The sequence below is a fragment of the Muntiacus reevesi genome, chromosome 12 (genome assembly GCF_963930625.1).
Source record: "Muntiacus reevesi chromosome 12, mMunRee1.1, whole genome shotgun sequence".
Lineage (NCBI taxonomy): Eukaryota > Metazoa > Chordata > Mammalia > Artiodactyla > Cervidae > Muntiacus > Muntiacus reevesi.
The window spans coordinates 20,495,419-20,509,209 of record NC_089260.1 but is presented as its reverse complement, the minus strand read 5'-3'; the positions used below and the strand labels follow the sequence as shown (position 1 = coordinate 20,509,209).

General features: G+C 42.5%; 1 protein-coding gene across 1 annotated transcript in view; it reads left to right on the top strand.

The window, feature by feature from the left end:
- DPYS (dihydropyrimidinase) overlaps nucleotides 1–6,514 on the top strand; it is a 110,681-nt gene extending 104,167 nt beyond the window's left edge. The window contains exon 10 of the mRNA XM_065902704.1: nucleotides 5,449–6,514. The gene's annotated coding sequence lies outside the window, so the exon portion shown is untranslated. The remainder of the gene's footprint in view (nucleotides 1–5,448) is intronic.
- Nucleotides 6,515–13,791: the final 7,277 nt, after the last annotated feature.

Sequence of the window (13,791 nt, the reverse complement as noted above, 5' to 3'; positions counted from 1 at the left end):
TTTTTCAAGCATTGCTCTCCACCTTAGATTAGGATGTAGTCTCCACAAGAACACAGAACCTTCAGCATTTTCTTTAATTATTTCTATAAACATGCTCGATTGGTCATTTTTTTTTCGATTGGTCATTAATGTAATATTTGTTAGGCCCTTATTGAAACCAAGCAGGACCCTCTAGGGCTCCTGGGCATAGAAGCTCTTCTGTGCTCCCCACTTCTTCTTTATAAGGACTAGATTCCAGCCCCCATGACCTTCCCTGAGTTGCAAAGGGCAGATTGGAACTGTTGCTAATCAGGGAAGGGAGGGGATGCAGAGACAAGGGAGGTGACCACCCAAGCCAGATTAAAGGAGTGTAGGCCCTGCACACAGCCTGATCCTTATTAGCATCTCCACCCTTGAACCACTGCTATAAAACTCCACACCAAATCCTTCTGGGTTGGGACACACAGGTTTTGAGGCATGAGACCGTTATGTTCCCCTTGGCCTGGCCAACAATAACACCATTACTTTCTAAGATTTGCTTAGGTACAGGTTCACAGATGAAGAGTTTTCAGCATCACTGGTAGATGTCTAGACCATCACTGGGACTCCCCCACACCTCGTGTTTGTGCCCATCCTGTTCATCACCCAGTGAGACTCTGATGGTCAACTCACCATCTTGACCAGGTACAGCGTCCACGGGGCTGAGAGAGCGCCCACCTGACCCCTCCAGGGGCATTTCCTCCCATCAGTACACTGGGAGCTGGCCAAGCTCCATGCACAGACTCACTTTGCAGACAAACATTTGGGGATTATTTATTCTCCACTCCCCCTTCTCTCAGGGCCTCTGTTCTTTTCTTAAGTGGTGTACAATTCTCTGAGTTGCTTTACACCTTATGGCCAACTTGCCGTCAACTCGCCATAAAGCATTCTCTTGTCTGGGGAATTTTAGTAACAAGACCGCTTGCTTTCTATTTTCTGAAAGAACACACTGCACCCCCTCAAATCAATATTTACTGGGTGTAGATCTGCTGAGAGGGAGAGAGGTTTACAGGACATTAAGAAGATGTAGACACAACCCTCAGGGAGCTTATAATGAAAATGTTATGGGGAGAGGAGTCAAAAAATTACTAAGATTCTTAGGCGTGGATACTATGCCAGTAGTGCTGGGATTTTGAAGGACTTATGCAAAAAAAAAATGATTTTCTTGTTGTGTGTGTGGTTTTTTTTTTCTTCTCCTCCTCCCTTTTCTCCTCCTCCTCCACCTTAAAAGCAACAAAAGAAAAAGGAAGGTTTCTGAATCCTAGAATCTACCTTTATGCCACGGATCTAATTAAAGAGGAAAAATTGAAGGTATTTCTCTTTATTGAAATTCATTGGAGGACGGTGGTTTAACACTAAGAAGGAAAGATTCTTAGAATAATTTGTGGGGGGTGGAGTGGTGAAGGCGAAGACTCAGAGCCCCAGAAGTTGGGCCTCATGCACCAGAGGACACATGACATGGACAAGGAGCCCGGGATTTGGGTGAAAGGACAGCTTTCATCACAGTGTGTGGTCTGGGGCGAGTCTCTTTGAATCTCAATTTCTTGATCCATAAAGTGGAAATGGCAATATCTGTCCTGCTTACTTTATTGTGTTGAACCAAGTGAAGCTTGTGGACAATAAAACAGTATGAATGTAATGAGTATAATATGATTATAAACTCAATTTCAGGACCAAAACATCAGTTATTCTAAAAGTTGAAAAGTGAAAGTGTTAGTCGCTCGGTCATGTCTGATTCTTTGTGACCCCATGGACTGTATCTGGCCAGGCTCCTCTGTCCATGGGGATTCTCTAGGCAAGAATACTGGAGTGGGTTACCTTTTTCTTCTCCAGAGGATCTTCCCAACCAGGGATTGAACTCAGTCTCCTGCATTACAGGCATATTCTTTACCATCTGAGCTACAAACCAGTTCTGAAAGTTGGTTTATAGTTAAAAAAAAAAAAGAGAGAGAGATTGTAAAGGCCATGGGAGACTTAAAAATAAACTGGTGAGATCACTGTAATAACAGAAGGGCACTTTTGAGGGGAGGGTGCTAAGAAAGGGAGAAAATAACTGAGAACTGAACAAGTTTAACAGGGCACAGAGAAGGAGGAGGTGTTGCTGGGTCCCACTGGAGGAAGCGGGAGGTATAGTTCACTGATACACGGAGAAATTGGGGTTAGGAAAGAGCTTATAATGTGAGCATTTACTATGAGTCATTGTACCATCCCTATTGAGTGCCACATGTAAAAGCCAGATCCCAAAAGAGGCAGGCCAAGTGGAGGCTAGAATGGCATTCGAGAACTCATGGAGAGGATTCACAGAGCTGGGAGGACCAGGACAGTGAAATGAATTGAACGCTGCAGGCAAGTTCTGAGAAAGCTCAACAGGAGGCCACGGGAGGGAGGAGGTTAGGACAAGCACTTGGATATCTGAGCCCAAAAGCTGCCAGGAAGTACAAAGATCTGAAGCACGGATGGAGTTGGAAGCCAAGATCAGGTCAGAAGGAGCTGGAATCCTAGGCAAGGTGGCAAGGATGCTACTGGGTCAGGAAGGAAGCTTGGCAGACATCCTGGATTAGGACCAGAGTTGCCGGGCAAAGAGAGGCTGGATTCCCAGGAGCAGGACCTGAGGACAGTGTTGAGGTCTTGTTCATCCACAGAAGAGTTAGAGACCACAAGGCTCCTTGTGACCTGAAACCACGTCTCCTTCCTCTCCGCAGCCTTACCCGCCTGGCATGGTGCCTGGCCTTCAGAAGGTACTTATCAATATCTCTTAGAATGAACCAACGGATGAATGAAAGACAAATGAGTAAAGCCAAGTTCAAAACACCCAACAAGCTGTGAATTTTATTCCCCTCTCTGGTGGCTTTGCACAGCCTCTGGCTTTCTTTCTAGTGCCACATAGTTCATGTGGAACCACCCTCGTGATCCCTCCTGAGAACTCCTGACCATCTAGCATGTCTCCTTCCCTTCCCTTCATGCGGTGTGTGCGCTCGAGATGGCCACATTCCACTTAGTGGCTTGTTTCCATGGCAACCTGCTCCTTCATTATGCCACACTCACCCTGCCTCTCATTACCAAGCATTGCTGTATCTTTTTCAGATGTCTAACTGTGGCAGTTCCCAGCGTGTTTACATCCTGTCCTGATATAGAATGTCTTACATTAAGGGAACATTGTCTTCTCAGAAAATTAACTTTAAAAATTGCATTTAAACACATTATGGCATGATTTCTTTTTTTCCAACTAGAAATAAAAATTTTCTCAACAACTTCCTCGCCAAGAAACAAGTTCCCTTGTCAGCCAGCCATTTTCATTGATTCCTTTCAAAACTTTTTTTCTCCATGTGTATTGTAAAGCCCTGGGAAGAGTCTCCGGGAAAAGCATTTGGCTCCTGAAGTAACATATGGCTCTCAAACTCTCACCTACATCGGCAGACTCTACCTCCTGCTGGTCACTGCCATGATCAGACCGCAGCGATCTCACCCTTGGCACAAATGAAAATCTGAACACCGTTCCAAGAAAAAGGAGGTACAAGAGTCACAGTGCACATAATGTTTTTTCCTTTTGTAGAGAGAAGGTCCATTTTTTAAAAAATTTACGTGTATATTTTTTGAGTGTAAGACCACCTCTTCTATTTATTTTTGGCCACCCTGGGTCTTTGTTGCTGTGTGCAGGCCTTCTCTAGTTGCAGCAAACAAGGGGGCTACTCTAGTTGTGGTGTTCCAGCTTCCTGTTGCGTTGGCCTCTCTCGTTGTGGAGCATGGGTTCTAGGTAGGTGGGCTTCAAGAGTTGAGGCTCAGGGGCTTAGTTCCCTCCCCACCCCCATCCCAGCACGTGGAATCTTCCCGGACTGGGGTTGAACCCATGTCCCCTGCACTGGCAGGCAGGTTCTTATCCACTCACAGTGCACATTTAATTTCATTTTGTTGTGTCATTTTTATTAGACTGGTCCATTTGTGTCTTAAGGCTCCCGACATGGTTCCATCACTTTAATGACGATGGATCTAACCGATCTGTTCTTAGCATCCATCTTGTTCCCCTTGCAGTATGTGTCACGACCTCAGTCTCTTTCTCAGCTGTCACCTATATTAAGAACCTCTCAGAGGAGGCCCACTAATGGTGGTTCAGGATCACATGATCTTTTCTTTTCCAAGGTGGATTTTTACATCTGCAAGAAGAGCTGTCTGCTACACACCTGCCACATGTAGCCAGTGTGGGTGGGCTTGTCCTTGGTCCAACAGCTCATCCTATTCCTCACTTGGGGCCTTTCACCACTCCTTGTCTTCCCATAGGACACCAGGTGGATCACTACACTTGGTATCTCTCGCGTATAAGATCCCTCAGCCCAGTGGATTGCTGGGGTCTTTCATCTAGAGCTTTTCCTCAACTCTCAATGAGCGTCTATGTAGCAGACCATGTATTGTAGCTAAGATACAATTCCAAGTTCCATAGAACAACTTTCCTCTGGCTGTACATCAAAAATTCAATTCTGAAGGACCTACTGTATGGAAGAAGGAATTCAATATTTTGTAATAACTGACATGGGAAAAGAATATATATGAATCACTTTGCTTTATGCCCAAAATTAACACAGCATTATAAATCAGCTATACTTCAATAAAAAAAAAGAAAAAAAATTTCAATTCTGGTTTCTCCTAACCTCTTCATATCTGAATTTAGCAGTAGAGTACATCAGAAGATAATGTAAAGTTTATCCTAAATGTGCACCTAAGCTATGACCCAGTAAGAGATATCTTTAAAAGAGTTGGTTCTGCATACTGTACATATCATACAAGGGGTAATTCCCTAAATGGGAAAGAAATCCTAAACAGAGGGAATGTGTGTATATGTATAGTTCATTCACTTTACTGAACAGTAGAAGAACTGAACACAACATTGTAAAGCAACTATACTGCAATAAAAATTAATTTAAAAATTTTTAAAGGCTTTAAAATAAAAGTGAGCTTCCCTAAAGTTCTGTGTGTCTAGCAGATCTGGGCAGGTCAGCTGGCCTGGGAGGAAGAAGGAAGAGCTGCCCTCAGTTTGGATGAGGTGGGCACACACTGGTGTACCCCTCCACCTGGTCAGCTTCTGTATATATTCTGTACCTGGGCCCTGCCCGCCGTGGGGTCTGCCAGTCCTGGGAGGGGAGGAAAGGCAGGGGCCTTGAGCCCGAGCCCAAGCTCGAGGCCAGAGCTGGGGTCGTTAATGGCAGGGGTGAAGGGAAGCCTACGAAGGAACCGAGGCACGAGCAGAACCAGAGAGCCTGGGTCACAGAAGCTAAGGTCTTGTCCAAAGATTCAGGGACAGACTTTCCATCTATTTTTAGATAAAGTAACAGGATGTGGAAACCAAAAAAAAAAAAAAAAAAAAAAGTGGTCAGTTCTCCCATACCGCACAATGGTGATGACTTATGCAAAACATCCTCTTTTCCTATTTTTAACTAGATCACAGAAGCTGCGTCAGAGGACTGGCTGCTGACTAATCCCGTTGAGACGCCTTTCTCTGAATTGCATAAATGCCATCTATGCTAGAGAACATTCGAGAAGGGGGAAAAACTGTTAAAGACTATTGCACACGGGCATCCTTATAAATAGTTTTCTGAGTGGGATTGAAGTGTTCTGGGCCACAGCTTTCTGGGAGTTGTCTAGGATTTCATGGCTGAATGAGACAGACATTCAAAGAGAAATCATTCATGTACTTAAGCTGAATTAATGGTCCCATGACTTTCTCACATTCCAAAGTACAGTGATGACTGTTTTTCAGTACATTACCTGGAGAAGAACACTGCTTTTTCAGGAAAACTATTATCTTGTGGTATAAATATCCCCACACCAGGAACAGATATTTTATTAGAAAAAAGGAGTCAGGAATGAAAGCAAAGTGTTTTCAGTGCTTTATGGATAAGAACCATATCAAGACGATGGCGGTCCTTGAACATCAGCAGAGGCCTGAACCATCACAGAAGGCGGGGCTTCTCCATTGTACTGAGGGGGAGGTGGCGCTGCCGGAGATGCTGCGGGGACCAGGTTCCTCCTACCTCCCCGGACTCACCACTTCCTCAAGCTCTCGCAGGCCTCCAGCAGCCAGTCTCTGCATCTCTTTGCCTGGGAGCTTTTTTCATAACTGAGGGAAGTCAGGTGTGCCAGGGAATACATACCACCCAGAAGCAGCACCAGCCCACAACCAGCAACTGGCAGGACTTGGTGTATAAAGACCCCCGGCCCTCACCCTCAGTGGGATATCCCCTAGGTATGGGGGCTACAAGCTGCTAACACAAACAGAAAGTGGGCTGCAGGCTTTGGTGGGTGGATGTTGGCAGAAGCTAATGTAATAATGTTGGTTTGCTTTCAAAGTATGTATATGAGTCTCTGTGTATATCTGTATGGGGTGTGTGTGTACATATATATGTATATGTATATATATATATATTGAGTATTAGTAAATATGTAAGTATATATATATATACAATAAATATTATATATGATGTCTATGTATGTTACCTTCTATTTACAGAAGGTGATCCTGGTTTTCTATTTGCAATAGTGTTAAAAAGTTTCCCTTTAAAATAAACTTATTTAAGAAAAAAATGCTGGGTTGATTTAAAGAACATGCAAGTACATGATAGAACACAAATTACGCTATATGTGATAAAATAAATAGGGAACGTTGTGCATGAATGACTAAAGTCAGTCTGGTGTCTCCTACCTCAGACTCCTCTGTTGCCTCAAGAACTGTGGAGAGGAAGGAAAGTTGGCTTCAAGTCACCTGCCTCAGTTTCAAGCAGGGCAACTCTGTGTTTGTTGGGTTTGGAACTGGTGATTTAAAAAGTGAATTAGAAATACAAGCTACTAGGTATAAAATAGAAACAACAAGGACCCACGGTGTAGCACAGAATTATATTCAACATCTGAATTACATTCAACAACAGAACTATATTCAACATTCCATTATGATAACCTATAGTGGAATATAACCTGAAAAAAACCTGAATCACTTTGCTGTGTACATGAGACTAACACAATATCATAAATCAACCATACTTCAATTTAAAAAATCCAATGCTGGCATTGAATTGTACATCTAAAAACTGTAAAAATGGCAAATTTTATGTTATATATATTTTGCCACAATAAAAAATACAAAATATAAATATACAATGTTTTTTTTAAAAAAGAATGAATTAGAAGGGGGTGGGGTTACTGCTTAAAGGAATAGTAGTTGATACATTTGCAAATTTCAGGAGTCTGACACCTCAGTTGATCAAGAAATTGGAGCCCATGGAGAGTAGATGACATTTCCTAGTTCCCACACAGACACTGTGACAGAGGCAGGATGGATCGCATTCTCCTAACTCCCTCCCGTGCTCTTCCCACTGTGCTCATTTCCGGAAGCAGTGGGACTTCAACGATAGGAGGAAGTGAATGAGGAGAGAAGACTGCAGAGTGGCTACAGGTGGGGAGGTCCCAGAGCTCAAAGGTGTGAATGGGGAATGCAGGTGACTCTTCCCAAGCCAGGTGGGAAGAGCTTTTTGACTGAAGGGAGGGTTGGGGCAGAAGGGGAGTGAGAAATAAGGTGAGGAAGTAGGCTAGGATCAGACTGGAGGGGAGCTCCAATGCCTGGAGCCGACTCATTGGAAAAGACCCTGATGCTAGGGAATATTAAAGGCTAGAGAAGAGAGCGGCAGAGGATGAAATGGTTAGATGATATCACCAACTCAATGGACATGAATTTGAGCAAACTCTGAGAGATAGTGAAGGACAGGGGAGCCTGGTGTGCCGCAGTCCCTGGGGTCACAAAGGGTCGGACACGACTGAGTGACTGAGCAACAAAAAACAAATGCCTGGCGTGTGTAAGGCGCTTAGTTGTGGCTGACTCTTTGCGACCCCATGGACTGTAGCCTGCCAAGCTCCTCTCTCCGTGGAATTTTCCAGGCAAGAATCGTGGAGTGCGTAGCTGTTCCCTTCTCCTGGGGATCTTCCCAATGCTTGGTGAGGAGACTGTTAACTCCCCAGGATTTGTGATCCAAATCTCTGAGCTGGGATCCACAGATCAAAACCAGGCTGTAGCAGGCAGCATGGTAGAAAGTAGCTGTGATCAACTATTGCTTCATGAACACACAAGTTACTTAGCTTTTCTGTGCCTTAGCTTTTTCATCTATAAAACAGCAACAGCACCAGAACTTCTCTCTTGAGATTTGGGTGAGGATTAATGGAAATTATACACCCCAAACAATGTCTGATATCTACTAAGGGCTCAGTAAATAATAGCTACTATGATCTCTGAGGGGCTTCCCAGGTGGAGCTGGTGGTAAAGAACCTGCCTGCCAATGCAGAAGATATAAGAGAAGGGAGTTCGATCCCTGGGTTGGGAAGATCCGTTGTAGGAGGGCATAGCAACCCTCTTCAGTTTTCTTGCCTGGAGAATCCCATGGATAGATAAGCCTGGTAGGCCAGTCCCTAGGGTCATTCAAAGTTGGACACAACTGAAGCCACTTAGCACACACACATGATTTCTGAGGACTGAATTGACTCTAGAAATGGAAGAGCCTTGGCTGAGCTAGCTCGTAGCAGGACCAGAATTAGAAGTCAGTTCCTCTAATTTCTAACTCAACATTCTTTTTCTTTCATTGTATCATATTTTAAAACAGCAGATTATTTATTTTCTGGTATGTATTAGCATTTCTACTTGCAAGGCATAGTGCTCCTATTCTTTGTGCACAGTCACTACAATGGTTTCCCTTTAGAAAAAGAACTTTGATCAATTTCTTTCATTCTCTAATTAATATATTGCATTTAGAGCGAGTGCACTGTTTGCTTTGAAAAAGCCAGACTTTCCATTTTCAGCCAACTGATGTTGCAGCCTTACTTTAAACCTTATGAAATTATGACATTTAGAATATAATAACTGTTCTGATTGTTTCTTTGTGTCTGTGGAGAAAACATTTATTTTGATCAAATGCTATCTTTTCCCTCTTTCATCAAATGAATCATACTTATGACCCAAGTGCATCTGTTGTTCTTTATGATTCATTGACCAACCATGAAAGAACAAACAAATCAAATGCTGAAGCTTGGGTGACAGGTTATTGGTGATTCTCTCCAGGAGACTGCAGTCTCCTAAAGAATCATAGACCTGAAGAGATTGCTTCTCACTGAGGAACAAAAGGTTTAAACCTCATAGTGGGAAGCCACCACTTTTAAGATCTGCACCTGAGAGATGGGCTCCCAAGACATCTAGCTTTGAAAACCAATAGGGCTCTGTCCACAAGCCCCACGAGGCTATAGGGAGGTGGGTTCTTAAAGGGTTCCTGTCCTGGGACGCACCAGTCTGAAGCTCAGGGTGTAGGGCAGACACAGGGTGCTTGGACTTTGTGAGAGAGAGGCCAATGTGCTGGTCTTGGAGTTGGCCTGGGGGCAGGTATCTGATCTGACAGGCATTTGGGGGCCTGCTGGCACTCTGAGGAGGGAAGTTAGGGGTCTGGTGGCCACTGTCTTGGCTCTCTGCCCACCACCTCTGGTCCCTGGAATTCCCCCAGCGGAACTTTTATAGGCATCTGGCTCCGAGTCTTTGTGGCTGCTGTCCAGAGGCTACTCCTTGATCCCCTGGCTCTCATAGGCAGCCAGGCTTGCATGGCTGGGTCTCAGGGCAATGTGGTAGCCTGTGAGATGGTTCTTGGTTGGTAGCCACTCGAGGCAGTGCCCAGGTGGTGATCTGAGGTGCTCCCCCCGGTCCTGCACCAGGCTGTCTGTCTGGGTGGCCTCTTTGCTGGAGCTTTGACAGAAAGGACAGTGCCACCTCTAAGGCCCTGTGGATGCAGATGTGCTCTCGGGGCAGGTAGGCTAGTGCAAAGCATCTCTGCGCCCTCCCACTGCCTCACTGTAGCTTGCGGGTATCTCCCAGATAGAAGCGCATATGCTCATCTGGGACCCAGTTTGGGGGGTTGCTGCCCAGGGGAAACCTCGAGATGATGGCCAGGGAGACATACCTATGCAGCCCGGTAGCACTGTGTAGACTTATGTGCTTTAAAGCTGCTGCCTGACCGTTCGGGTTCTTAATCACATGCCACCATAGAGCACGCTGTTGTCCAGTCACTAAGTTGGGTCCTACTCTTTGCAACCCCATGAACTGCAGCACACCAGGCCTCCCTGTCCTTCGCTATCTCCAAATTTGCTCAAATTCATCTCCACTGAGTCAGTGATGCCATCTAGACTTCTCATCCTCTGTTACTCCTTTCTCCTCTTGCCCTCAATCTTTCCCAGCATCAGGGTCTTTTCCAATGAATCAGCTCTTTGCATCAGGTGGCCAAAGTATTGGAGCTTCAAGTTTGAAATCATCAATTCTTCGGAGCTCAGCTTTCTTTATAGTCCAACTCTCACATCCATACATGACTACCGGAAAAATCGTAGCTTTGACTATACTTTGTCACTTTGTCAGCAAAGTGATGTCTCTGCTTTTTAATACACTGTCTATGTTTGTCACACCTTTTCTTCCGAAGAGCAGCATCTTTCAATTTTGTGGCTGTAGTCACCCACTGTAGTGATTTTGGAGCCAAAGAAAGTGAAACCTAAAAAAAAAAAAAAAGAAAGTGAAACCTGACACTGTTTTCACTGTTTCCCCATCTATTTGCCATGAAGTGATGGGACTAGATGCCATGATCTTCGTTTTTGAATATTGAGTTTTAAGCCAGATTTTTCACTCTCGTCTTTCACCTTCATCAAGAGGCTCTTTAGTTCCTCTTCACTTTCTGCCATCAAAGTGATTATCATCTGCATATCTGAGGTTGTTGATATTTCTCCCAGCAATCTTGATTTCATCTTGTGAGTCATCCAACCCAGCATTTCACATGAGGTACTCTACATACTAGTTAAATAAGCAGGGCAACAATATACAGCCTTGATGGACTCCTTTCCCACTTTTGAACCATTGTTCCATGTCCAATTCTAACTACTGCTTCTTGTTCTGCATACAGATTTCTCAGGAGGCAGTTAAAGTGGTCTGGTATTCTAATATCTAAGAAACTTCCACAGTTTTCTGTGATCCACTCAGTCAAAGGCTTTACTTTAGTCAATGAAGCAGAAGTAGACATTTTTATGGAATTCCCTTGCTTTTCCTGTGATTCAGCAAATGCTGGCAGTTGATCTTTGGTTCCTCTGCCTTTTCTAAATCCAGATTATTCATCTGGAAGTTCTTGGTTCTGCTGAAGTCTAGCTTGGAGAATTTTGAGCATAATTTTGGTAATGAGTACAATTTTGTGAAATGAGTACAATTGTATGGTAATTTGAACGTTCTTTGGCATTGCCTTTCTTTGGGGTTGGAATTAAAACTGACCTTTCCCAGTCCAGTGGCTACTGCTGAGTTTTCCAAATTTGCTGGCATATTGAGTGCAGCACTTTAATAGCATCATCTTTTAGGATTTGAAACAGCTTAGCTGGAATTCCATTACCCCCACTAGCTTCGTCTGTAGAATGCTTCCTACTGCCCACTTGACTTCACACTCCAGGATGTCTGATTTTAGGTGAGTGACCACATCATCATGGTTATCCAGATTACTAAGACCTTTTTTATATAGTTTTTCTGTGTACTCTTGCCACCTCTTCTTAATCTCTTCTGCTTCTGTTAGATCCTTGCCATTTCTGTCTTTATTGTGCCCATCTTTGCATGAAATGAAAACTCTAAATATGAAAAATAACCTTCCACAATCTCACCAGTAATCATTGACTTTTTCATTCATGCCACTCTCTAATCTGTCCAGTTTATTTTCAGAATCTGTAATGACTTTTGTTTTCTTATATGGTGATTTAAAAATACTATATTTGTTCAGTCAAAAAAAAAACACCTCTCTTAAAAAGTTAGGTATGTGCTTACTAAACACAGCATTAGTTTCTAATGTGTATGTCAGTGATAAATTTACAAATATCCTGGATTACCCACCTTCTTTTTCTCTTGTGCTCTTTTGCAATAGTTCCTGGACTGACTTTGCTAATTGATGCTTGTCAAAATAGATATTTTATATTCACCTCTTCAATTTATGCTTACTAAACTTTACAGATATAGTGGTTCCAAACCATGATATATTATTAAGAACAAGCAATTAGCTTGTCATTTTATTTAAAAGTACAAAGTTCTAATTTCAAAAGTTCTGCATGCATGTACCCTAATTATATGAGAATCTTTTCAAAGCTGCTTTTTAATCTTTTGAGTTTCCCTAACTTTGCCAAATACATTGATAGTACTAATAAATCTTTACAATAATTATTTTTAAACAAATTTGCCTAGATTTTAAGACAAGTTTAATTTTTGTAAACAATTTTATAAATATAGAAAGATACTGGGCATTCTCAAAAGCAATGATTTAAAAAGCTGACCTAATAAATTCTCTGGTGTATGAACTTTGATGAATTTATATATGGTATATGAACTTATATAAATGCACACCACTACATCTTATGTTATCATGAGGCTTAATGATTATGGTCTTAGGGTAGCATGAAAGGTTTCTTTTAAGTAGTACCCAACATCTTTAAGAGAACAATTAACTTTCTTTACTTGGAGGCAGTGTGAAGGATTGGTGACTCTAATCATTTTTATCAGATTAATTAAAGTAAATGAGTGAACCATATCATTAAAACTTATCTTGCCTTATATGCAATAATAATAATAATTGACCTCAGTGGTCTTTGTCAGTATTACTGACTGGGTTAAAAAGTTAGTTCTTACTTCCTTAGGCGTTAGATATTTTTATTTATTTCTCTTAGGTTAATTAAGACAAAAATGTATGATATGTGAAGATGTAAATATATCCTATATTATAATTAGAATTGACTAGGTTCTAACAGAAAAAGCAGCAGATATAGAATCTAAGAGGAAAGACAATATTTAACATCCTCAGTATAACAGTAAAAGAAATGTATTAGTATGAAGATTTTTAGGATTAGTATCTTACTGTCAAAGAGAAACACAACTGACAACAAATATGGAGTCAATGAGGGCATCGTAATGACACTTATAGCAAAATATGGACACCAAGTACAGATTCATGAGATGGGAAATAGTGATTTAGACCATGCGATACAGTTTTACAAGCCATTAAAATTAGAGGTGAAAGGAAGTTGTATTAAATTACTTAGGACAATATCTTTCTGTCTCTTTACAAGATTAAGAGAGCGCACTCCACAATAGATGTCTCCAGAAGTTTAACTGACCATTCATTTAAATCTAAAGTGGATAAGCTGAAATTTAATAAGAATTTTATGTCCTACATTAGATTGGCCCTAATAAGCAAGTCTGAATCTTGTTTTCAAGATCAAAATTGCCTTTGGTGACCAGCACCTCTTTGCCTGCCTGTCCTTCCAGTGGGGACAAGCTCTTCAGAATAAGGGCAAGCATGCCTAACATAATAACAGCAGGACATGCTCCAGGCATCTGGCGAACTGTTCAAAGTCCGTTAGAAACAAGAGGGATTTTGCTACTTCAGAAAGGTAATCTGGTTTCAAGGAAATTAAGACCCCTTGACCAACCCCTCTAGTGTCCTCCTCATAGAGAAGGGGGGTAAACAGAGCATTCAGTTTACAGCGTTCAGAGGAGGGCAGAGAGACAGGCCCATTGTTCCCTGAAGGGACTTAGCAAAAGCTACCACATACTGTCATTTATTGTCTAAGCATATATCTGTCTTCCTGAGTAGACTGAAAGCATCCCAAAGGCATGGACAAAGGTGAGTTATCTGGGCATCCCCAGCACCTTCTATGTGCCCTGTTCAAATTTTTGCTGTGGATAAAGGTGATACTTTT